This window comes from Mastigoproctus giganteus, chromosome 7 (genome assembly GCF_048544385.1).
Source record: "Mastigoproctus giganteus isolate SK-2022 chromosome 7, ASM4854438v1, whole genome shotgun sequence".
Lineage (NCBI taxonomy): Eukaryota > Metazoa > Arthropoda > Arachnida > Uropygi > Thelyphonidae > Mastigoproctus > Mastigoproctus giganteus.
Window position 1 is genome coordinate 13,831,626 of NC_143581.1, and position 25,929 is coordinate 13,857,554.

The 25,929-nt window shown below is 39.8% G+C and overlaps 1 pseudogene across 1 annotated transcript in view; it reads left to right on the forward strand.

The window, feature by feature from the left end:
* Positions 1–13,044: 13,044 nt before the first annotated feature.
* The window catches only part of LOC150082535 (ubiquitin-conjugating enzyme E2Q-like protein 1 pseudogene), a 37,716-nt pseudogene continuing 24,831 nt past the window's right edge, over positions 13,045–25,929 (forward strand). The window contains exon 1 of the transcript XR_016547230.1: positions 13,045–13,141. The product of XR_016547230.1 is annotated as a ubiquitin-conjugating enzyme E2Q-like protein 1 pseudogene, transcript variant X2 (transcript). The remainder of the gene's footprint in view (positions 13,142–25,929) is intronic.

The following is a 25,929-nucleotide window of genomic DNA, read 5'->3' on the forward strand; positions in this document are numbered from 1 at the left end:
TCTCATGAATTCAACATAATTGCATCAAAATTCGATATAGCATTAGCATTAGTAGAGGCATTTGATGCAAGAAAGCAAGCTTATGCAGCATCAGCCAAAAAAAAAAAAAATAATAATAAATAATAATAATAATAAATAAATAAATAAAAAATAACCACTTCAACTTCACCCCTCTGTTCGTTCGAAATACCTGTCCAGCTGAGCCTTAAACTTATTTAGGCTATCAACTTCCACGACAAAGGATGGATGTCTGTTCCACCAACCAACTACCCACTGGCTAAAGGGAAATTTCTGCATGTCTATCCTACATCTGTCTTTCCTCAATTTGAATTTATGCCGTCTCAGGTGATTATTCTGAGCAAGAGGAAGAATCCCATCAGCATTTAGTATGCTCAAACCATTCAAGGCTTTATAAACGTCTATCAGATCACCTCGCTGGTGCCTAGTCTCCAGACACTGTAATTTGCAAAATTTAAGCCTTTCTTCGTAAGAGCATCCCTTTGTTCCATTCACTAATCTTGTTGCCCTTCTCTGTACTCGTTCCAGCAGCTCTACATCCTTCTTGAAATGAGGCCTCCAGACCTGTATATGGTGTGGTCTGACCATTGCCTTATACAAGGGAATAATCACCTCCTTATCCCTGCTAGAAAAATTCCTATATATATCATTAAAAGACACTATGAGCTACTCTTGCAGAGCGTCTGTACTGCTCAGAGAACTTCATATCTGCCTGCACAACCACCCCCAGGTCCCTTTCATTCTCTACCACTGTCAGTGTAGTACCACAGAGTTGATACGTTGCTCTGGGGTTGCTGTTTCCCATATGTAGTACTTTACATTTGTCAGTGTTAAACTTCATTCGCCACCTCTCAGCCCGTCTGCTCAACCTTTCCAGATCCTGTTGCAGCAGCATAGTGTCAGTAGTGTCCTTGACAACCCTGCCAACCTTCGTATCGTCTGCAAACATGGACATTAAGCTTGATATACCATCATCAATATCATTTATAAATACAGAAAACGATAATGGACCAATACTGAACTCTGAGGGACTCCACTAATAACATTAGTCCATGATGAGCAGTGCCCATTGATTACCACTCTCTGTCTTCTCCCCCTCAACCACCCCTTTATCCATAGCAGCAATTTGCCTCCAATGCTACACTGCTCCAATTTGATTGGATACTATGATGCAGTTCTTTTGTGACTGCATCATAGTATCCAATCAAATTGGTCAGGCAAGACTGCCCCTTAACAAAACCATGCTGTGTCTGAGCTATAACTGAAGTTTTGTCTAGATGATCCTGCAGTGCTTCTTTAACCAGTGCTTCCATTAATTTTCCGGGAACAGAAGTTAAACTCACAGGTCTATAATTACTTGTGTCAGCCTTTGATCCTCCTTTGTGAATTGGGGTCACATTTGTACATCTCCAGTCCATGGGTACCTCCCCTGAGTCAAAGGAAACTCTCATAATTATGGCTAAAAATATACTTTCTTCTATGGTGCATGTGCGCAAGAACTGTCACTGCACTGATCATAAAGGTCACCAGTTCCACATCTGAATTATCCTGGATACAAGAGTACTTATTCAAGACTACTTTTTTCTTTTTTTCGTCAACCAGCTCCACTCCCCTCCTTTCTTTTTTTTTTTTTCACCAGCACTAGTCTTATTGTATTTTTTTTTACCAGCACCAGAATCTCTATTCCTTTTTTATTTCATTCTGTTTTTTTATCCGGTGTATTTTTTTTTTCAGTTTTTTTATTTATTTATTTATTATTATTATTATTATTTTTTTTTTTTTCAATTTCAACCACTACCACTGGTTGTGTTTTTTTTTTTTTTTTCCTGTTGTTGTTGTTATTTGGTTTTTAGGAGCATTAGCAACTAAGGCCATATTGCTCCAGGGATATGTGGTGGTCATTCCCTGACCTTTTCGCATCCTCCGTATTTGGTGGTGACAGGCTCGAACCCCGGTCTAATCAAGAAGCGTGTGCTATGGACTGCTGCTCCTTCCTACCTGGCTACGGAGGCTTTTTTTTCCCCTCTCTCGCTCCTTTCTTTTCCTCTGAAATGGGACCCCCAGAGGAATCTGGCCCACCTTTTGGCAACATCGCGTGGATCAGAGTCTCTTTTGAGACATTACGTGCTCTACTGGAACTGGCCCACCTTCCCGTGGTGTGGACGAGTACCCAGAATCATCTATCCATGTGACTGATGCTTCTGGGTAGCCAAGTGGCCAGAACCTAAGAACAGACACACACACACACAGAATACACACAAACCTCCGTCACACACATATCTGACCCATTTGTAGTGATACTGTTCTTCACAGAGACACGAGGCGGAGTTGAACTGACGTTCTAGGTGCCGCCCTATACATGTACACATGTTCACATGGATATAGTTGGACACCTGTTCACCGTCCCCCCCATTCCCGCCTCCTGGCCGCCTCCACTTGGCGAGGATAGGCGTGGTATGCAGTGACCAGGTGTTACCACTTTCCACCTGCTAAGAGCCAGGTACCGGACGACAACATAACAACAGAACACATCATAACATTTACATACCGAACGCACTACATACAAATAACCGATTTTGGCGTAAGATTCAACACAAGAAGTAGAATAGCAGTTAATGGGGGGGGGAATTCTGGGGTCTCTCTCAACAACACATGAATATCCCCTGTGAATATTGTCTGTCTACGCGGTCGGCATAGTGGTATCGTCACTGTCCTTCGCACACCAGGTGGAAAAGGTTCGGATTCGAATCCCGTGGACGACGCGAGGAACTTTAATGGGCTTTTTTTCACTCCTTGTTTGAGTTAGTCGGTCTCAGGCGTAGATAGCAAAGTTTTCCCCCCCCCCCCAAGAAACTGTTGTTTTTTCGTTCAGGAAAATGCAAATCGACCAGATAATACATGCACTCTACAGACATAATACATATATGGGTATATGTAAAATATTACCGGGTGACCCTAATATAATAGGTTTTTTTTCTTGTGGATGTTGTCTTTCTTGAGGATGGTCTTCACCTTTCTGAACAGCTTCTTACTTCTGAACCCGTTAGTATTGGGTCAGTTCGCCTATCTTCACTCATCTCTTCTGTCTTCTACTGTTGACTTCTTTCCCAAGCTGGTGGTTCCTTGTGTTTGGGTTTTGTGTTATGTTGGTGCTGTTTTCCCTTCTCTTCATACTGATGACTGCTACAGTAACATAATAATTGGCTGTATGGATGGTGTATAGTGTTACTTCATTGTTGTTGAGATAATCTGGTATTATTCGCTTACTGAGGTTTGTGATTTTCCACATCACACCGAAGCAGAGACCTGTTTGGTCTCTGTAACCAGAACCTTTCTAGTATCAGTTAACCGTACAAACCGTAGCAAGAATGGGGAAAAGGAGTGATCTAACGGACTTCGAACGTAGCATGGTAGTAGGTGCAAGACGTGCTGGACAAAGCATCTCTGAAACGGCAGTGCTCTTGAACTTTTCACGCACCACAGTTTCAAGGGTTCGAGAATGGTGCAACGAACAGAAAACATCCTCTCAACGGCACTCCTGTGGAAGAAAATTGCTTGTTGATGAGATTCTTCATTCTTCATTTATTTACACACACGCACAAAGTTTATGTACAATTCCAAGATAAATATACAATTAATTTATACAAGATTTATATACCATTTTATATACATTCTCAGTATGTATATCCATCCTAAGGGTGTACATGTGTGTGTGTGTGTGTGTGTGTGTGTGTGTGTGTGTGTGTGTGTGTGTGTGTGTGTGTGTGTGTTCCGGTATCGGGGTGGCTCCTAGGCAAATACACATCCTGAAAAAGTGTTGGTATTTGGTGTTAGGAGTGGTGAGTTTTGTTGTTATCATCTGTATGTATATTATGTGCTTTTTTTGCACAGATCCTGCACCCACCGGAGGTAGTGCAATACCGATGAGTGCCATCAAACCCGCCCCCAGGTTGCCCATACCTGGGAGCCAGCAAAAAATAAATAAATAATAATAATAATTATAAATAATTAAATTAAAAAAATAAATAATTAAATAAAAAATGATTAAATTTAAAAAATAATTAAATTAAAAAAATAACAATAACTTATTTAAATAAATAAAAAAAGAATCATATGGAATCGTTTTTTCTTTTCCTCCTCCCCCCTTTTTTTAAAGTTCCCCGAGCAGCTGAGGCCCTCAGTTGAAGTCGCTTTCTAAAGACATTAGAAGCGAAGTCTTGCAAGGCTCTGAAATTGCCAGCATTATCCACTGACATTCTCCTCCTATAATTCTTGAACCAGACTCAATAGTGTGTGTGCCTGAATTGTACATACTCTGGGCAATGCAGGAGAACATGTTCCCAAGTCTCCAAAACCGCGACAAGTACAAAACGGGTCCAGCTCTAAACCACGCTCAAAAAGCTTAGCCCTCAAAGAGTCAGGCCCCGTTCACAAATAGGAGGTATACATTTTAGGCGTGAACCATAATTTTATACCTGGAGATGCTAAGTAATCAGCTTATTGAATATATCTCTTTGTGGTTAGGCCATGTTGACTCTCATGCCATCTTTGTTGCCACATTCCTGTTAGCTCTCTCCAAATTCTAAGCTTTTCGTGTTTTATATCATTTGCAGGATCAGATGTTAATCGAAAGGTTCTTCTTTAGTTTGTTCAGCATTCCACGATATGTAATGTATAGATCTAAGGGCATCACTCCTCCTAAGACTTGTAGGGCATTGTTTGAAGTAGTTCTAGGAATATTAAGTATAATCAGTAATACGGATCTCTGCAAAGAAATTCACTTAGTTTTTATCTTTACTTTGATAACGTGGTGCCAGACACTAGCTGCATAGGATACCACAGGCAGGAAAATTGTTTTGTAGTATAATAATAAAGTTTTCTTAGTCAGGCCCCAAACTTTCCTGGAGATCCTGACCACCGATGCAGTAAAATTCCGAATTTTGTTCTTTAAATTTGAGACATGTGGTTGGAAACTCATCCTATTAACTAATAGAACACCTAGATATTTGGTCTGAGGTACATAGGTATCTGTCTATTATTGAGTAGAATCCTTGGAGGTCTGTTATAATTAAAATGTTTGCCGAAAGTCATAAAGTTTGTCTTGCTTTGAGAAATTTTCAGTTTGTTAGTATTGGCCCAGGATAACAAATCATCGATAATAGGTTGCAACTTCTCTTCAAGAATTTTTCTTGACCTTCCTTCGACAGCTCACCACCAGGTCATCAGCGAGCGTAAACATTGTGATGCGTTCGTAAGAGCCATTGATCCAGGACTGCATTCCAGAGGAGAGGCCCCAACACCGATCCCTGGAGGAATCCTCTGGAAATCTGAGAATTATAAGTAAGATGTTTAGCAGTAACCTTGACTGAACGTTAACAAAAATAAGACCGTAAGACTTTGTAGACATAATCGTCGCAATTTTCAGACCTCAAGGACGTGATGGCGCTCTCCCACCACAGCGAGTCGAAAGCGGCCTGGAAGTCCACAAACACGGCCTGGATATATTTGGATGCAGAGTTTTGTACAAAAGAAGTCAGAGTTGTTATTGCTTTCTCAGTTGATTTTCCCTTTTTAAAACCAAACTGAAATTTATTGTTATTATTATCATTAGCCATATGGTGCAAGGAAGCCTGAGGCTTATGCTGCACCAGCCAAAAAAAAAAAAAAAAAAATTTCTGAATTACCCCGAGAGAGAGAGAGAGAGAGAGAGAGAGAGAGAGAGAGAGAGAGAGAGAGAGAGAGAGAGTAGAAGGGAATCACCAAGAAAAAGAAGAATGATGATATCCAGCTCAGGACCCTGGGTGTGCCAAGTCCATACTCACCAGACGTAAGCAGAACAGAGTTGTTTTTCTTCTAGCATTTTTTGAAGTCTTGGGGCTAAAAGTCTCTCAAATAGTTTTCCTAAGTTTGCCAGCAGCGAGATAGGCCTATAAGCACAAGGATCCGATGTTGGTTTCCCTGGCTTATGAAGGATCTTGAACAGAGCCGCTTTTCACTGCCTAGGAAAAAGTCCCTCTAGGAGGCATTTATTCATAAGATTTAATAAGATCTGCGGGTAAAGATCAAAAAATTTGACTGTAATAAGGTTCTCAATCAGATCTGTGCCGGGACATTTCTTACTATTTAGTTTAACAATAGCAACTCCAAGATCCAAAAGAGTGAGCTGTTCAATGTCTGTAGGACCATGATATATTTCATTATTTTGCCTTATCTCCTGTTGTTCCGGTATGTCAAGTTCAGGGATATCTTTAGGAAAAAGATTAGTAGATACAATTTTCGTCTCAGGAGAATGGCTAGAATTGTGCAAGCAAACAGAAGGGCCACAATATTGCACATCAAGGTTGTATTCTGATGTCAGAATACAACCTTGGTGCTCAGAACAAAATATCGCAAAGGACCACTAGTCACACTTTGTCGCGAATGGGTTACAACACCCGACGGCCACATCACGTACCTTTGTTATCAATGAAGAACAAGAGAGCACGCCTCCTGCGGGCACAGCGACACCAGTACTGGACTGTCGAGGATTGGAAAACAGTTGCTTGATCTGACGAGTCGAATTTCTTAATGCATCATGTTGATGAACGGCTCAGAATTATCTGACGACTACTGTGCAAGGTGGTTGTGGCATTGTTATGGTGTGGGGAATGTTTTCTTGGCACACGTTGGGTCCATCGATACTCATAGATTCACATCTGAATGCCACATCGTTGACCAAGTGCATCCGTTCATGTTGACAATTTATCCTCAGTCAGATGGTTGCTTCCAGCAGGATAATGCGCCAGTGCACAATGCCCGAATCACTATGGATTGATTCCAGGAACATGCCAATGACATTTCTTTGCTGCAGTGGCCCACTCAGTCCCTGGATCTCAATCCTATTGAACATATTTGGGATGAGCTGGAAAGGGCTGTTTGCTGCAGGCCTACACCTCTGTCGAATCTCAAGGAACTACGTGACACACTCATGTCTGCATGGTACTCCATTCCTGCACAACGTTTTCGGCATCTTGTTCAGTGGCGTAGCTACCATATAGGCAGGCAAGGCAATCGCCTCCGGGCCCAGCGTCTTTGGCTGTCTCCTGTTTTTGCAATTTTCTTTAATTAAGGAGGGGCCTGAACATGTTCTTTATCTCCGGGCCCGAAAAAGGGTAGCTATGCTAGTGATCTTGTTCAATCCATGCCTAGACAAATTCAGACTGTTTTGAAGGCTAAAAGAAGCTCAACATGCTACTAGCTAGGTGTACCTAAAAAAAGTGACAGCACAGTGTATGTTGGTAAATGTACTATTAATTCTAACAAATTGATAGAATTATTAGAATTCATTATTTTTTTCCACCTGTCAATGTGGCTTCAACCAAGGTAATTCTTGTGAAGAGGCATTGTCTAACTTCGTCTGGCACATTAAAAATCCAAAGTCCAAATTTGAATTAGCTATTATGGTCGACTTCGAGGGCGGCTTCGACACTGTCTGGTGGTGCAGCACCCTTGAATATTTCCGGTCTGCCAGATGCTTGCTCCCTTCATACGTACAAATTATTTCAAAGTTACTTCTCTGACCGCTCAATAATTGTCAAATCAAATTTTCTTCAAGTCAATAGGAAAGTCTTTCGAGGATGCTCCCAGGTTTGTTCTGGGGCCCTTATCTGGAACATTGTGCTTCAAGACTATTGGGCTGCTCGCTCCAGAATTGTAAAATTTTTGCTTTTGTCTCAGTCAGTTCTCGTGTGGTGATGGAGGTGAATGCAAATCTGATATTAACTGATCTTTCCACCTGGTCAATGGCTAACAAACTTAAAATTAATCCAGTGAAAACAAAAATGATGCTTTTTAAATCCAATTCCGACCTTAGGCAGCCTCCCCAAGTAAAGCTTTTTGGCAAGCGGCTTCCTATAGTCACTCGGGCAAACGTCCTGGGGGTCATTATTGACCATAAGCTTTTCTTCTATCCTCATCTGATTCACATAAGTACTAAACTCAAAAAATTCACAGGGTCAATTATTAAAATTTCCAGAGGGGAGTGGAGTCACTCTTTCTCTACTATAAAGCTGTTTTCCTGCCCATAGTCACCTATGCGGCAGGAGCTTGGTTTCATCGGGCCACCAATTCCAAAATAAGGTTAAAACTGAATTCCATCCAGCGGAACATGTTCCTCACTATTCTCAGAATGTGTAGAACAGTTTGCACCGCTCCAGTGCAAGTTATTGCGGGGTCCCTTCTTTTGGATCTATTTGTCATATATCGTGGCCTCTGCTTTCGACACAAAAAAACAAATACCTTCAGAATTACTGAGTATCCAGCTAAATTTAAATGAAGATTCTTAAAAAGAGAAATCCAGATGCTTTAACGAGCTACTTAGTATCTGCCAGACTACATGGGACACCACCCCAATTGAAGCTTCCACAAGAAAATTCCTGCCTGATGTGACTTTCTTACTCTCTAAATCGGTTAAAACCTGGTGCTCGTTAACTACTATTAACTATTATTTTTTTAGACCACCTGAATAATTAAATTCATCTGCCGTGCTGTTAGTCTTATGTCTGTTAATTGGTGTGTTCAATGAACGATTAGTCTGTTTTGCTGGACGAAAAACCCCAGTTTCCGGGGAGAGGAGAAACCTTGCAATCTACGCCTGGACTGACTACCTTCGCCACGGAGTGAAAAAAGCCCATTAAAGTTCCTAGAGTCATCGACCGGATTCGAACCCGGGCCTTTTTCCACCCGGTGTGGGGAAGACGGTGACGATACCATTGTGGCTACCGCGCATACGGTGCTCCTTAACTATGGAAACTTCCTTTATGGTAACTGGACATGGCTCTCTCAATCAGAAACTTTATCAGTTTGGCTTGCATCACACCGATCTCTGTCACTACTGGAATACTGACGACTGGAGTTACCTGCTCTTTAACTGTGTAATCTACGACGATCTTAGGTGAATCTCCGAATTGACGTTCCAGATCTCTCTCTACGGCAGAAGGAATTGCTTCTGCAGAATAAGAACCATCTTTCAGCTCTTCAGAACTTTGCCTCCGAGGTGTTTGCTCGCAGAAAGAGAATCAACGCCGGAGTAGCGAACCAAAAGAATCCATCAGATATACCTGTGTGAGTGGGAAAACAGTTTGCTTCTCTACTCTCCTGGATGACAAAATATGTACTTTCTGGGAACACTCAGAAATGTCTGTGAAGTGGTGGGCTACTCATGAATTAAGCCCAATTGCATCACAATTCGATATACTGTATTTTCTTCTATGGCTCATGTACGCAAGAATTTTCATTGCACTGATCCTAAAGGTCACCAATTCGACTTCTGAATTATCCTGGATATAAGAGTATTTATTGACGACTACTTATTATTATTTTTCTTCTTCTTCTTAACCAGCACCACTGTGTTTTTTTTTTTTTTTTTTTGTTAACAAGCACGATTGTCTTTTATTTATTTATTTTAATTAATTAATTAATTAATTAATTTTTTCTATTTATTTTTATTTCATTATTTTTTTTTATCCCAACTAGCACCAATGTATTATTTTTAATTTTTTTTTTATTATTATTTTTGTTTCTTTTAGCCAACACTACTGACTTTTATTTATTTTTTCTTATTTTACTATATTTTATTTTATTCTCTTTTCTTTCATAACTAGCACCACGGGTTGGTTAATTTTCTCTCTCTCTCTCTCTTTTTTCTTCTGTTTTTTTTTTTTTTTTTTTCTCCTTTGTTTCCCTCTGGAATAGGCCCCAGAGAATCCTGGCCCACCTTTTGGCAACACTAGGTGGATCAGAGTCTCTTTTGAGACAATACGTGCTCTAATGGAACTGGCCCCCCTTCCGTGGTGTGGACGAGACCCAGAATCATTTGTCCAGGTGACTGTGGCTTCTGGGTAGCCAAGAGGCCCGAACAGAACACACACAGAATACACGCAAACCTACATCAGCATATTCATGGGAGGCGGAGTTGAACAGACGTTCCAGGTGCCACTCTATACATATGCACATGTCCATGTCTACATAATTCATTATTACTCAAATGTGAAATGTTGGTTTATTTGAAAGGTTAGATCCTTAAGCAACCAAGACCTAATTCTCTTTACCGAGGTGGGATTCGAACCCGAGTCATTGGTGGTTCTTCGTCGTAACCGCTGGCTAATCGCGCCCACTATTACTATGGTTGATCTTATATTATTTCTCCCTGATTAGGGGATTCCATTCCGTGACGGGTATTGCTACCAAGTACACAGGGTGGTTGTTGTTATGTCTGGTGTTACTTTGGTCGAGAAACTCTCTGACTATCCTACAGGTGTTCAGGTTTGCGACTTTCTGGAATTCCTTGTAAGTGTTCTCTTACAAGGAACTCCAGACCTAGCAGCAATAGGGAAACCTATTGCTGCTAGGTTGCTATGTAGGATCTTTGGCACCATACCGGTGGTTGACACGATGATCAGGATGGTCGTTAATTCTTGCATATGCCACATCTCCCTGACCTCATATCTCATGTCGTGTACTTCCTAATTTTTTCCTCATGGGTTTTCTGGACATTGCTAGCGCTGTACATCGCTATGTCAATCAAATTGGTAGCCTTTTACTTCTTGTCGACAAGAGTTATGCCTAGTTTGTTGTGTGGGATTGTCTTGTCCGTTATTTGGCGCAGTCCCAGTACAGTTTGTGGGTTGGGGGTCTCTAGTACCGCCTGGGATTCATACTTGTAATGTGGTACACTTTCTTTGATCAACTGGTATTTCCTTGCTAGTTTTTGATGTATTCTGATCCTGGCTATCTGGTCGTGCCTACGAATGTACTCAGTCTGGTTGATCACCTTGCATCCCGCGGTTGATGTGTTGGATCGTTTCTGAGGCTAATTGGCATCGTCGACATGTGCGATCTGACACTCCGGGCTCCTTAGCAATGTATTTTCTATAGTTTCTGATTTTGATTACCTTCTTGAATCCTTCAGTCTCCGGGAAAAGCGTCCTGCTTGTGAGCCATGCATTGGAAGCAATGTTATCGATGTGATCTTGATGGAGGTCATTAATGTGTCTGCCATGGAGTGTCTTCTTTGACCATCTTTCTAGCTTCATTCGTGGCATCTGGGCGGAAGAGAACTCCTCGGTTAGGTTTAGTGGGGTATGCCACTTGTCTGTCTTCCTTATGGCCTGATAGAGTGCTACTGTGTTTTTTTTTTTTTTTTTTTCTGGAAGTAATCCTGAAGGATTACTTCCAGAAAAAAAAAGAAGTAATCCTTCAGGATTACTTCTTTCGCCGTATTTTTCGGTCAGATAGGCTTTGATCTTCCTGTGCTCTAACTGCTCAGCCTGCATCATCCCCAGGTATTTGTAGGTCTCTCCCTCTGTCATGGCTTCGATCTCTTTACCAGTCTGCTGCTGGTAGTTTCGGCCGACTAATTTCCGCTGATGCAACCCGAGTGTCTTGCATTTGTCTCGATCAAATTCCATCCTGATATCATTGCTGAATCTTGTTGATCCAGAGTAGCTACAGGAGTTACTTCTCGGTTGCCGCGTAGAGCTTGATGTCATCCATGTACATCAGGTGGGTGAGGGTATACAGGTTTTTCCTTCCTTCTTTGACGTTATATTCATACTTGCTGCTGTTGAGCATGGTGGATAGCGGGTTGAGTGCTAGACAGAACCACAGTGGGCTCACGGCATCTCTCTGAAAGATTCTTCTCCTAGTAGGAATCGGTCTGGTTGTGATGTTTTTCTTCTTATTGTTATTATTTCCTGGTAAATGTACTATTAAGTCTAATCAAATTGATAGAATTATTATAATTCATTATTACTCAAATGTGAAATGTTGGTTTATTCGAAAGGTTAGATCCTTAAGCAACCAAGACCCAATTTGCTTGTGTATTAAGTGTAATCGATACAGTGATAGCACTTTTTTTTTTTTTTTTTTGAACCACGCAGCTCTAAATAACTACGTGAAATTAAAATTTCAAAAGGAAAAACTCAATTTACTTAAAAAACTAATTTCAAATTGAACACCTATGTGCTTTTGCAAATACTTTCATTCATGATTGCGGGAATTCTTTTTTGTTAATATGAGCGTATGATTATTAAAAATAGCACTTTTTTTCACTTTTTATTAAAATTTTTAATTTCAGCCCTACTCAATATCTATTGACTGCTTTTAAACTAAGAATATCATCAATTGATTCTTCACTGTTCAAATTTTATAAACGTTTAAATTAAGATTTTTAGTTTCCCATGTTGGTTGGGGATTCCTGAATTTATTAGTGGAATTGTGTATCTGTCATATCTATTGTAGTGTGTATTCTCTGAGGTTCTATCATTACACTGTGGACGGCCAGTATCAGTATTTTCTTGTTTATTCTTTCGCTTATTGACTTAGCCTCCTGTTGTTTACAGTTAGAACTGCCAAAACTGCCCTCGGGAGGCCAGAATCAATATGCCCTACGCGTATCCGCTCACCACCCCAACAGTTTGCAGGAGAGCACACCCCATGTAGAGTATATCACGTGAATGACCAGCTACATCAGCGCTTACAATAGTCGATCCAACGGTACAGTAGAAGGAAAGAGTGCGTCAGTTGTCTTCTGAACAGCAAGCTTAACAGTGCCAAGTGTTCCGTGTCGGTCGATATTGTCACTGCTTTATTGCAATGGTTTTATTACTTCTGGCGATGCAATTAAGAAACTAGAGCGAAAAAAAAAATGATTGTAAGTTATTTCTTTGATTTATTTTCGGTATGTAAGTGGTTTGTATAGTATATTGTCCCGTTGATGTTGGCTCTAATTTTATTGTATTATTGGTCTGTAATTTTATTTAAGTATTAATTACTAATCTAGAAGAATGGGATATTTGTTTATATTTTTTTGAAGTTGAGCATAGTTTTTTTTTTTTAATATTATTTTAATGTTATTTGGGAATGAAAATACAGTACTGTACAATATATTTATTTAATTTTAAACCTGACAAACATTTTTTATGCTTTCACTGGAGGGCGTATAGTAGCGAGTTAGTGTTATGTCGTTTGGATGTTCTTGGGAATTTTTTTATTTTGATTTTGATGGTTGTATTCGTTTTTCTATTAATTATAATAAGCATAGTTTTCACATACAACTAAAGGGAATTGAGCATGATTAATACAAGTAAGCCTTTTTTTAATTTGTTGCTAATGTTACTGTACATTGATGCAGTTGTACAGAAATTGCTTTCTAAAATTTGCTTTATGGTTGTAAGAAAATCATCATTTTGGGAAAAATTGAACAATTATACGATTTAAAATCCTGAGTAAATACAGTAATTGCATGGATTTTTTTTGTTTGGAATAATAATTTGATATCGTTTGTTTAATTACATAATTATGGGAAATTTAAAATTCTTTCAAGGTGTTAGATTTTTTAGAATATTCGTATAATTACTTATTTTTTTTAGTGAAAAATAAGGTTATTCACTACTAATAGATTCTTGTTGTGTAACCTTAGAATAAACATAGATAATTGTGTGGCGTACGTTAGTCTTTAACCAGAGGTTAACATCTACGAGACAAATCCTCGAAGATGCTGTAAACACTCCACCCCTCTCGGCCATTGGCTCCAAGGTGCATACTTTAGATTTAAAAGATACAGCTGAGAGGTCAGGAAAGAATTGTAAACAGAAGTGACCCGTGTTATGGTGATCAGGATATTCATAACTCATTGAATAACTAGTAGAAATCAATCAGCGTACAACATCAAATACTGTATTTTATGTTGTTTGTTTATTTTGTATGCGCTTTCACGCGTTCGTTCATGAATATTTGCCACAGCTAGAATTACAGTAGAATATTATAGCAAAAGGTGGAGGGAAGATTTCAGATGCAGTGAAATATTGAATGTTTTTAAATTGCAAATAAGTTGTTTTCTTATATTTTTTAAAATATTTATCGAAAAATAACTTTCCGCTTAAGAGTCTATTCATTACACTTTATTGACACGTCATGGTTGTGAAATGTTGCAAAGGGTGACTTACTATTGGGGGGGTAGCCTTATTTAAAAAGCAGTGGTAGGATATTGTTACTATTTTCTTTTCATGCCAGATTTCCGCGTTTTAAATTCATAGATGTTATTGGTGGTTGTTGCTTTTATGTGCGCTGATCCAACTGTCAGTCCCTTATCCCCCCTCGGATAATTTTTGGGCACACTACTGGTTAGACACTGATGTGGGTTTAAATCATTGAATTCGGATACGCAGGGTGACGTATTAAGGCATGAAAATAACAATTATTGGTTAATTTCACAGCATGGTACCCCCTGTGTTTTGTGGAGACAGTGTGTGGTATGTTGATTGTGAGTGTAGCTCCTCCCACTGGCAAGTCTACTGTTAATGATGGCATCGTTGGCAATTATTTAATGTTTCTTTTGGCGCCCCCTTTCAGCTTTTAACCTGAGGCAAGAGCCTCGTTCGCCTCCGGTATATACTGAAACATAGGGTACCATAATCCAGAGATGTCAAGAATGTTGCTAATATCCATGGAGTATGGTTGCCCAGATATTCTGCAAATTACCTGTGGTTTGCGTTCGAGTGAATTCCGTCTTTCCACTGACTAAAGCTGGCTGGTTTGCGTTAGAGTAAACGGGGTACCATATTTTAAAGATGCAAAGAATATTGCCGAGGTCCATGGGATAATGACAGTTGTGACGTCTGCTAATTAACGGTGGTTTGCCGTCTTTTGAAAGCGCTGGTTTTAAATCGGGAATTAAACCATCACGAAGAAGGCATTCACTCTAACGTAGGGATGCATAATTTACCGCTTATTGCATTAATCCCCCTCCGGTGCTGGTTTTAAACCGAAAAACGAGCCCCTCCCCCTTGGTGCTGGTTTAAAATGAGGAAAACAGTTTCCCCCTCCCCCTTGTCACTGGTTTTAAATCGTTTCCCAATTTTAAACCAGCACGAAGAGGGCGCATAATTAACCCTCTCTTGGGGATAATTGATACCGACCAGGGTAATTCACTGGTCGGCATCAATTTCCTCCGTGAAATAATTTCTACAGATTCTAGTAGGAAATATGTGCTTAAAAAAGTTCTCCTTGCCCTCAGTTTTCAAATATTGTGGCTTAATTGAAAACTACGACTGCAAGACCTGTCGTTAAAGCCGCATTTCCTACATTCCCATTTAGACTTTTCCTGAAAACTTGGAAGCAGTCTCCGATGAGTGTAGTGAAAGGTTTCACCGAGATATTTGGAAAAAAAGATACCGGAGAAAATGGAGTCTAAATATGTTGGCAGACTACTGTTGGTATCTCGTACGGGAGACACTAATGGACGATTATAAAAGGCAAAAACTACAAAATAAGTGCTTTGTTATCAGATAAACACTCTATTTTTTAAAAATAGAATAAGGTTAATAGACCCATTGTTCAATATTTAGCACTGTAGGTAACATTTTCTTTCTGAAATCTTTTTTTTACTAGAAACTTTGACTTTAATCTCTACTCCCTTAAAATTGGTGGGTGTTACAGCAGTATGATTGCCATATTTGAATTCAACAGCGTCAAATATACAACAATCACCCTGAATTTTTAACAGGGAGTTTTTTTTTTTACGACCAGTGATTAGCAGCATGTTAGACGAACCAGTAATACAGGCCGCCGTAGCCGAGTGGTCATGTGCGCGAGTGAAAGTACACGTGCCTTGAGTAACCGGTGTTCAAGCCCGTGACTGCTGAATACGGTGCTGTTTCTTGCATTCTGTCTATCTTTAGATTTAAAAGACTGAACTCGTTTGGTCGTCCCGGAATATAAACAGAAAATTTATTTATTTTATTTTAATTCCATCCTTGGCGACAATCTTTGCCACCAGTAATTAGTGGCCTGTCAGAGCAATAAGTGGGAGGAACTACACTTGTCTATCATTGCTTGCCCCAAAGATCCATGGGATGGGTACCACGTTGCAAATTTAGCCCAGTTGCCATATTAGATGGTGAAGGGGTGGTCTTCAGATGGCCTAGTGGATAAGGTTGGAAAGCCGTTCTGGATTGATTATTTCTGTTGATTTCATCCCCCTCATGCTAGTTTTAAATCGGAAAACTAGTTCTTCCTCCCCTTGGTGCTGGTTTAAAATAAGAAAAACAGTTCCCCCTCCTCCTTGCACTGGTTTTAAATCGTTTCCCGAATTTAAACCAGCGCCAAGACAGTATTCACTAACGCAAACCATCTAGGCTGACCATAAAAAAAAAAAAAAGAAAAGACAAACCTACCCAGACGGCAATGCGACATGAGATTGCGCATATGAATAGCGAACACGTGTTCGCTGTTCGTATGTATATGAGAGACTATTTCTGTACGTTATTACATACGTGTAGTGTCTCGCACAACGGACTTGCGTTGCTCCTGCGCGTTACAAATTCGTGTCTATTGGGAATCAATAAACATAATTTTATTAAAATTATTTTCTTTAAATAAACGTTATTCATATGATACGTCTTAGTTATAAAACTGAATATTATAAGTGTCTGATTTCTAGACAAGATCTCACATTTCTCTGTTGTGGATTACCCTGACTTCCAGTGCCCGATTAAGACACGGGCTAGCAGGGCCCTTGCCCGAGGCGCCAAATTTTACAAATCATGAAAAAAACATATACAATATATATATATATGTTTAGTGAAGGGGGCGCCGAAAAATTTTTCTGCCTGGGGCGCGAAAATTCCTTGGTCCGTCTCTGCTGACTTCTAATCTCTCTTGGCATAAGCACATCACAGATGTTGTTTCCTCAGCATCTAAAAAACTTGGTTTCATCTCTCCCTCTCGGCTTTACTTTCCTTCTAAGCAGCTGCTCACTCTGTACAAGTCACAAATCCACCCTACCATGGAATATTGTTCCCAAGCCTGGGACAGTGCCCCATAACCACTCTCAGGCTTCTAGATTCCATTCAAAAGAGGGCAGTTAGGTTACTTAATGACCCATCTACAGTCTCTCCACATTCTGTCTCATAGACGTTTTGTTTCTGCTGCATGCCTTTTCTATGGATACTTCTATCGGCATTGTTCTTCTAATTTGACTTCTATAATTCCCGCTCTCTTCCAAACCAGTTCGAACACGTGCCGCAACCAGTCAGCATCCTTTACTGTCCAACTTCAAACTCACAGAACCAACTTTTCTTCTTCCTCATTTATTCCAACTTCCGTTTTCTGGAACAATCTCCGTTCATACGTATTTCTTGAAAATTACAATCTACAGAAGTTCAAGTCTAATGTCAACGAGTATCTTCTTTCACCTTCTCAACCTTCAATCCATGCACGGTACTAAGTATTATAGGTTCTAATACCTCTCGTTTGTGGGGTTTTCATAAAAAAAGTAGTGTCAGTGATTACTTCCTGTTGTGCATTTAACTGTGATAAAAACAATAATACAACGCAACCGAAATCCGTGTGAAAATGGCAGTGTTTTGGTGGAGAAAATGGGACAATCCCGTTACAAGTGAGACGTCTGATTGAATAATTCGTATTTGATTATCCGGTACGACCGAAGTGACATCAGCCGGGATGTAATTCTTTGACTTAATGTAGCTCAGTGCTCAAAACAGAAGGAACTGGAAAGGCCTTCATCCTGCAGTGGATTGAAAATGGCTGATGATGATGATGATGAGTGCATTAAGTGAGCCAACGTTAAGCAAGTCATCGCTGTACTGGGCTTTCAAACGAAGGCTGAAGAACCCAAAGATTTTTCCCCCATCACTGTTACAGCGAATTGATTCGGTGTTGCACTACCTCACATGGGTGGTAAGTATTTTCCTGTTAGTGCAAAACGACCTTGACCTTTTATTAGCACAAAAGAAAGAACGAAATAAAAAAAAAAAAAAAAAAACGTATCTGGCAGCATCAGAATAGAATATACATTATTAATGTGCGCATCTTATACGGTCTTTGGCTTTATTCTTAACAGATAGTTAGTTCTGTTACCTGTGGCAGCAGACCGGGTCTTATTTTGTTAGAAAGCCATTGAAGCTCTTGGGAAGGACATCGAAGATGAATAATGTAAAGAAATTGATGCTTGTCATAACCATCTCACTTTCTGACTGTGCAAAATCCTTTCACGCGTATCAGCCGAGAATAGCAAATCCAGCTACTGCTGAATATGTTGAGACACCCTGTGAGAAATCTCCCCTATACCTGGTATCCCACTTTCCCCCCACTCCTAATATGGTGAGCTGTCGATATAATTTCACGATAAAAAAAAAAAACTAACAATATTGAAAAGGAACTGATAAAACCTATCTATTTATTTCAACCTGATGAGTAATAAGAAGCTATTTTAATCCTGTTTCAAGATGGCAGATTGAAATAAAAACATCCTGTCCAATTATCCTACTTCTCCCCACGTTATTTTGAAAATTTTATTTGAACAGACTAAACAAAATTATTGTAAGTGGTAGTTTTTTCAAGACGACTGATGCAGTTTAATGGTGTTTATAATTTGAGTTACTGCCATCTTGTTTTAAGCTGGCACATATCAACAAAAAATATTCATGTCAAAAAAGACCCTTCCTGATAGTATAGGTAATTCGCCGCGTGTTACTTTTAGAAAGATCTGGGTTCGGGTTTCGTCATCGACTAGAGGAATTCATAATGACCTTTTAAATCTCAACTGGAGGTCGGAGTAGTAGACTTTCCCCCTCCGAGTTATTCCCGGTTTTATCAGCCGCACAACGTGTAAATCGGCCATGAACATTCATCTCTACCGACATAATGTATAACAAGAATTCGTGCACTGACCCAAGTTGCGATGCGAAAAGGAATCTGCAAAACAACCAACTCCCAGCAGAATTCCCTATAACAGATTTCTTAAACTGTGGGGCGCAGTTGGTTTTTGGGAATGCGTGTTGTTTTTATGAAGCACTTTAACTAAATACGTACAAATCCTACTAATCCAGGTGAAAAACATTCTGCAAGTGACATTTTAATACAAGTTTGGAAACTTCGGCCCTAGACCCTTCCTCATATTAAATTTCATTGACTGCAAGCAAAAGTGGTTTAGCTTGTAATATACTTTCACAAGTGCTGTAAATTTTGCTTGCATTAGACTAACAAATGCTATTTTTAAACAAATAGTACAGTACTTGTAATTTGAATAGTGGCCATCTTTAAACAAGATGGCCAATCGAAATGGAAATACTCTTCCAGATTATTGAGCATCAGCCTTAGTCGCCCGACTCTATTTCAGTTGTATGGCCAAATACTTCCTTGAATTTACATCAGCTTTTTTAAATTCGACAAATCAGATGACCATTGATTCCAACAATTAATAACTGTTTGGCTAAAGGAATTGTCTTATTAAATTAAGAAATGAAAGTGCATGTCCAAAGTTTGTGCTGCCGATATGAGTAGCCACACACTTGTTAGATCTCTCTTGTAGATCCGTTGAAAACATTTCTTAAACAAATGTACATTGTCCGTATTAAAATATGTTTTAATACCGACAATGTGAATTTGATTTTGGAGAACAAATAGTCCGGTGGAGGGGTGTGTTTAGCTCTAAAATCTCTTGCTATTGACGCAAGTGATCAGCACTACTTTAATTTGTGTATTTAGATATATTACGTCTGTATATGGGTGTACTCTGTGGTCAATTTGCTTGTTTGCTGGACAAGAAAACCGAGTTTAAGGAAGAAATAACCGTGTAACCCTCGCTTGAGACCGACTAACTCTACAACGTTGTGAAAAAGCCCATAATTTCCTACCCCATTGATGGGATTCGAGCCCTGGCCTTTTCCGTTCGGTATGGGGAGGTTGGTGTATATATGCACGGCGCTACCTCGCGAGAGCGAGAGAATGTTGATTGGCATTCCATGCTTTCCCTATTTGGTTGTGGATCATGTTCGAAACCTGGCTCATGGCCTCCTAAGAATACACTACACTCATACAATATCCATACACTCTTAAATCTCTGGCATTTACAGTGAATTGTTTAACTAAACTAACAATTGAAAGCAACGCGATGGGGGGAAAACCCCTGGTGCCGTTAGACACGAACACACCATACACCTCGTAAGAAACCTGGGACTACCTCATACATACCTACGAGGACCTGCGCCACATCCTCATGACAAAGACCCAGTTAACACTCCGAAACCAAGAACAGCTCTTGTTGCAAAATGAGGAACACTACCGTGCCTTCACACTCTTCGCGCAGGAGCTCTTTTTAAGACGAAAAAAAAAAAAAAAAAAAAACTCTTCTACAAGCCCACAACAATCAATACAAATCCTCCAAACCCAGCGACTCTTAAAAGACAATACACTACAAGAACCAGATGAGAGAATAAGAAAGGAAAGGGGAAAGAATAAGGTAGAAGGAAAGAAGTAAAAGTGAAATCCTTTTAGGGAAAGAAAGGAAAACACATTGACTGCGACAACCAAAACTGGACGGGATTCTGTCCCATGCCTCAACATCCTGGCGGAGCTTAATTTGAGTGCAGAAATACCCTCCTGCTCTATCCACGATCCCATAGAACCTTGCTGCCAACACGCCACATGGTGATCTGGACCAGGCACATTGCCTGGCCACTTTCATTCCTTCTCTCCCAGCAGGGAGGAGATGGTTTTCCCCGTCTTCTCTCCTATTCCGCCCCCTCTTTTTCCCCTCCTGGTGGGGGAATTGGCCTCCCTCACTGACTTCCTTGGGGGTGCCTTCTCTATTGTCCCCATATTTCTGTCTTTTCCCTCCAGTCTTCAGTCGTTTTCTCCCACCTCTATCTTAATGCAAGTGAATGCCCCACACACCTAAATTTAAATACGTTCAAATTAACTTTCGCCCATATTCTAGTCCAGTGGTTTTCAACTGGGGTACCACGTAATTTGGGTTTAAGTTGCTTAAACTTATTATTTTTTAAATTTATATGTTTATTTCCCTATAGAAAGGTGTACAGTATCGTTTTAATTTTGTGGTGATCTATAATTGATGTTTACTTATTAGAATAAAATTATATATATATATATTTTTTTTTTTTATGAGAACCCCAAACACGAGAGGTATTAGAACCTATAGTACTTAGTACCGTGCTTGGGTTGGAGGTTGAGAAGACGAAAGAAGGTATTTGTTGACATTGGACTTGAACTTCTGTAGACTGTAATTTTCAGGAAATACGTATGAAGGAAGGTTGTTCCAGAAAACGGCAGTTGAATGAATAAATGAGGAAGATGAAAAGTTGGTTCTGTGGGTTTGAAGTTGGACAGTAAATGGATGTTGGCTGGTGGTGGCACGTGTTCGGACTGTTTTGAAAGAGAGAGCGGGAATTATAGAAGCCAATTCAGAAGAACAGTGCCCATGGAAGTATCTGTAGAAGAGACATGCAGCAGAAACAGTACGTCTATGAGAAAGCGAGTGGAGAGACTCTGTTAGAGATGAATCATTAATTAACCTAACTGCCCTCTTCTGAATGGAATCAAGAAGCCTGAGAGAGGTTTTGGGGGCCCCACCCCAGATGTGGGAACAATATTCCATGGCAGGGCGGATTTGCGATTTATACAGAGTGAGCAGCTGTTTGGAAGAAAAGTAACGCCGAGAGCGAAAGAGAAAACCAAGTTTTTTAGATGCAGAGGAAGCAATATTTGTAATGTGCTTGTGCCAAGAGAGATTAGAAGTCAGGGTAATCCCCAAAAGAGATATATCATTTTGCCTAGAAATCGGAGTGTCACTAAAGATAAGCATAGGAGCAGAAGAATCCTTTTTGCGAGATATAAGACAAGACTGAGTTTTAGAAGGGTTGAAATCAACTAAGTTGTCTTTGCCCCACTGGAGAATTACCTGAAGATCGGCATTTAAGGAATTGGCAGCAGATTTTCTAGAGCTTGAAGCTGATTGAGCAGGACAAGGTTTCTCAAAATGTAAAGTTGAATGCAATGTGCTATCATCGGCAAAACTATGGATAGGATTTCCAGTCAATGGAAGAAGGTCATTGATATACAAGAGGGAAAGAACTGAACCTTGGGGGACACCGGCATTAGTGGAGAAGTTAGAAGACAGAGAGCCATCTACCATCACCCTCAGTGAGCGATCAGAGAGAAAACTGGATAACCAATTACTAAAAACCTTTGGCAAACCATAAGATGGAAGCTTGTTTAGAAGACCTTTATGCCAAACACGATCAAAAGCCTTTGAGATGTCAAGAGCAACTACTTGTGTTTCACCGAACCTTTCCATTGAATTAGTCCATAAATGGGTAACATAAGCCAGAATATCACCAGTGGATCGACACTGACGGAATCCATACTGGCGATCGTTGATCAGACGGAAGGTCTCCAGGTAGTTTAAGAGTTGGCGGTTAATTGATTTCTCCATTACTTTAGAAAGAGTAGAAGTAATTGCAATGGGACGATAATTGGATGGGAGGGATTTGTCACCCTTTTTAGGAACTGGCTGGATATGAGCAAATTTCCAAGCAGAAGGAAAAACACCTTTGGAATAAGAAAGTGAAAAAAGGCGGCAAAGAATAGGAGTAAGTTCAGGAGCACAGGTTTTGAGAACAAGTGGAGAAATACCATCAGGACCTGGAGCTTTCTTAGCATCAAGATTCATCAAAATCCTTCTGATATCCTTTTGACGGAAGACCACAGGAGGCATTGAATGGAGCGTGTTAGGAATGGTGGGAGGTGTTTTACCAAGATCATTAATACATGAGCTCGAAGAAAAATGGGATGCTAGCAGGTCAGCTTTATCCTTGGCTGAAATGACAACAGAACCATCTGGTTTGGACAGAGGTGGGAGCAGAGATGGGCAAAAGTTGCGGCCAATAGCTTTGGCAAGAGACCAGAATGCTCGGCTACCATTAGGGCAAGAAGCAAGTTTTCTACTCTTAGCCTGTTCAAACTCTAGTTTGGACTGATTAATAACTGCTTTACAATTGTTGGGAGCTTTGGTGTAGGCAGAAAATGAAACTGAAGAATTAGAAACAAGCCAATTACGATATGCAACGTTCTTCTCTTGGACAGCCTTAGCACATTTATTGGAAAACCAAGGTTTAGATAAAGGACGAGATTTTAAAGTGGAGTGTGGGATAAAGGATTCCATTCCTGCAAGAATAATTTCACTGACACGATCTGAGCAAACGTTGACATCAGAAGTTTTGAAACAGTAATCAGACCAAGGAAAGGAAGAAAAGAAGTCTCGCAGGTCATCCCATTTTGCATTCTTGTAATGCCAAACAATACGAGGTTGGGAATAGCCATGAGATAAAGGTTCCATTGGAGAAGCGACAATCACCAAGTTGTGATCTGAAGTGCCTAAAGGACCTCTCGCTTCAACCTTGTACTTAGAAGGGTTGTTTGTGAGAAAAAGATCAAGCGTATTGGCTGTATGATTAGGATTGTCCGGTATTCTTGTAGGTAAATGAACAATCTGTGCTAGGTCATTAGTAATTGCAAAAGCCTCAGCATCTCGACCTGCTGGGTCGGTGTGACTAGAAAACGGAAGCCAGCTGGAGTTGTGAACGTTAAAATCACCAAGGAAAATTACCTCATTGTTAGGAAAGTTGGACTGGAGAAAGTCAAGTTGCAAAGAGAGGAAGTCAAAGAGCTCCAAGTGATTTGTCGAGTTGGGAGAACGGTAGAGACAACAGATGAATTTTACACAATGAGGTAGAGAGATTTTAAGCCAGAGAAGATCAAAGAGAGGAGATTCCAAATTGCCAAGTCTCTGACAGGGAATATCAGAACGGACATATGCACAAGTACCACCTTTGAGGCGAAAGGAATCATACAGCAAATAATTTGGACATCTGAGATGAGCAGTAGTTGAATCAACTGATAACTGAGATTCAGTCAGAAAAAGTACATGGGGTTTGGAAGACTGCAAGTGGAAATGGACATCGTTGAGATTAGAATTGAGACCACGTATATTTGTGAAATGAATTAGGAAGTCCTTGGGAGGTTTAGATCTTTTCGCAGATAAGCTTGCTCTATTATTTTGACAATTCATGGTGTATTCAATAGTAAGAAAAAGTGGGTGGGACATGCTGTATGAAGTAATGAAATTTTTGGATATGTCGTACACGTGGTAAGAATATACCCAGATCCTTGACATAACGTGGCCTCGACAATGCTCCCCGCATACACACTACTCGGACTCCCTCCAGTCACTATCTGGCAGAGTAGAGGTAGCAAGATTATACACTAGCTGATCCGGAAGCTTCCTAGAGAGTTACCAATAGGTTCAGTCCGGTGTACTAACTAGCGGCCGGCCTGCGAACACCGTTTTAGAGCTGTACCCTCGAAATGTAAGGAATATTGGATCTCGCCACGACATTCATCATAACCTCAAAAATCATCAATCATACTGCATGATGGAAGAGATAGGGAAGGGTTGGCCGGAACTTAGCTCTAGAGACTAAACATGGGTTCCACCACTTCAAGCCTCCAATAAGCAAAGTGGTGGTATTTCACCGGTTGATGAGAGTCATCTACCACCTAGACCAGTCATCTACCACATGTTTATGTTGTGTAGTTCCTCTGACCTTTTAGCCGTTGGGCCCCTAGTGGGACCCCCCGTTGCCCACACTTAACCCCGAGGAGGCAGGTCAGGCATAGAGGGATCGCATTAGAAGTAATTACTCTGGCAGGCCCTGCCACCTAATTTCCTAAGATTTCAGTGGCAAGGGCCTTAAAAAAAAAAATAAATAAAATAATAATAATAATAAATAAATAAATAAAAAAAAATAAATAAAAAAATAATAATAAGAAAAAAATAAATAAATAAAAAAAAAATAAATAAATAAAAAAAAAATAAAAATAAAATATAAAAAAAAATAAATAAATAAAAAAAAATAAATAAAAAAATAATAATAAGAAAAAAATAAATAAATAAAAAAAAAAAAATAAATAAATAAATAAAAAAAAAATAAAAATAAAATAAAAAAAATAAATAAATAAAAAAAAAATAAATAAATAAAATAAAATAAAATAAATTAAAAATAAAAAAAATAAATAAATAAAAAAAAAATAAAAAAAATAAATAAATAAAAAAAAAAATAAAAAAAATAAATAAATAAAAAAAAAAAATATAAAAAAATAAAAAGTAATAGTAATAATAAAAAAAAAAAAAAAATTTTTATAATAAAATAAAATAGAATAAAATGCATATTTAGTTAGAGTAGGGGTGAAGACAGGAAGGGGGGGGGGGACAGATAGAAATATGGGGATGATAGGGAAGGCAACCCCAGAAAGGTCAGTGGAGACTGGCCCCACCAGGAGAAAAAAAAAAGGGTGTAGCAGGGAGGGGGAGGAGACAGAAACCCGTCCCCTCCCTCTCCCTACCAGGGGAGGGGGTATTAAAGTGCGATGGGGTGTGGCGTTATCATCCATAAACACGAACTCGGGGCGAATGGCATCTCGTACTTCCAGTATAGTAGCGTGCACCGGTTACAGTACCGCCTTCCAGTATCTGGAGTTGTGTTCGTCCATCCAAGATAACGCCTCCCCAGACGAGAGCACCTCGACCGCCATATCGATCCCTTTCAGGGATGTTTGCGGGGTGATACCGTGTGCCAACCTCTTGCCAGATTAGCTGACGTCCAGAAGCTGCTGAGACTGAATCTACTCTCATCAGTAAAGAGTACCTTAAGTAAAGATTTTGTTGGTCCTTAAGTTTTGCACACCAGAGTATTATATGAACATTAGTTGATTGATTAGTCGAATTCATCAACTACTTCCAGCATTAGTGAAAGTCTGTCCTCTGTGTCAGTATAGCGGATCCATCACTGTTTGGAGAGGTCAGATTTCAAATCTCGTTGGAGACTAGAGGGATTTCCAATTGATTCCTGAATCAATGCTGTAGTCGGATTATAGAGAGAGTAAGGGTTTTCCCTGTAAGCTGTTCCAGGTTTTTCAGCCCGCATTATGCCGCAGCATATGAAGTACCGTGCTATGAAAGTAGTCGATGAGCCTCTCGTACGGAGTTATTTT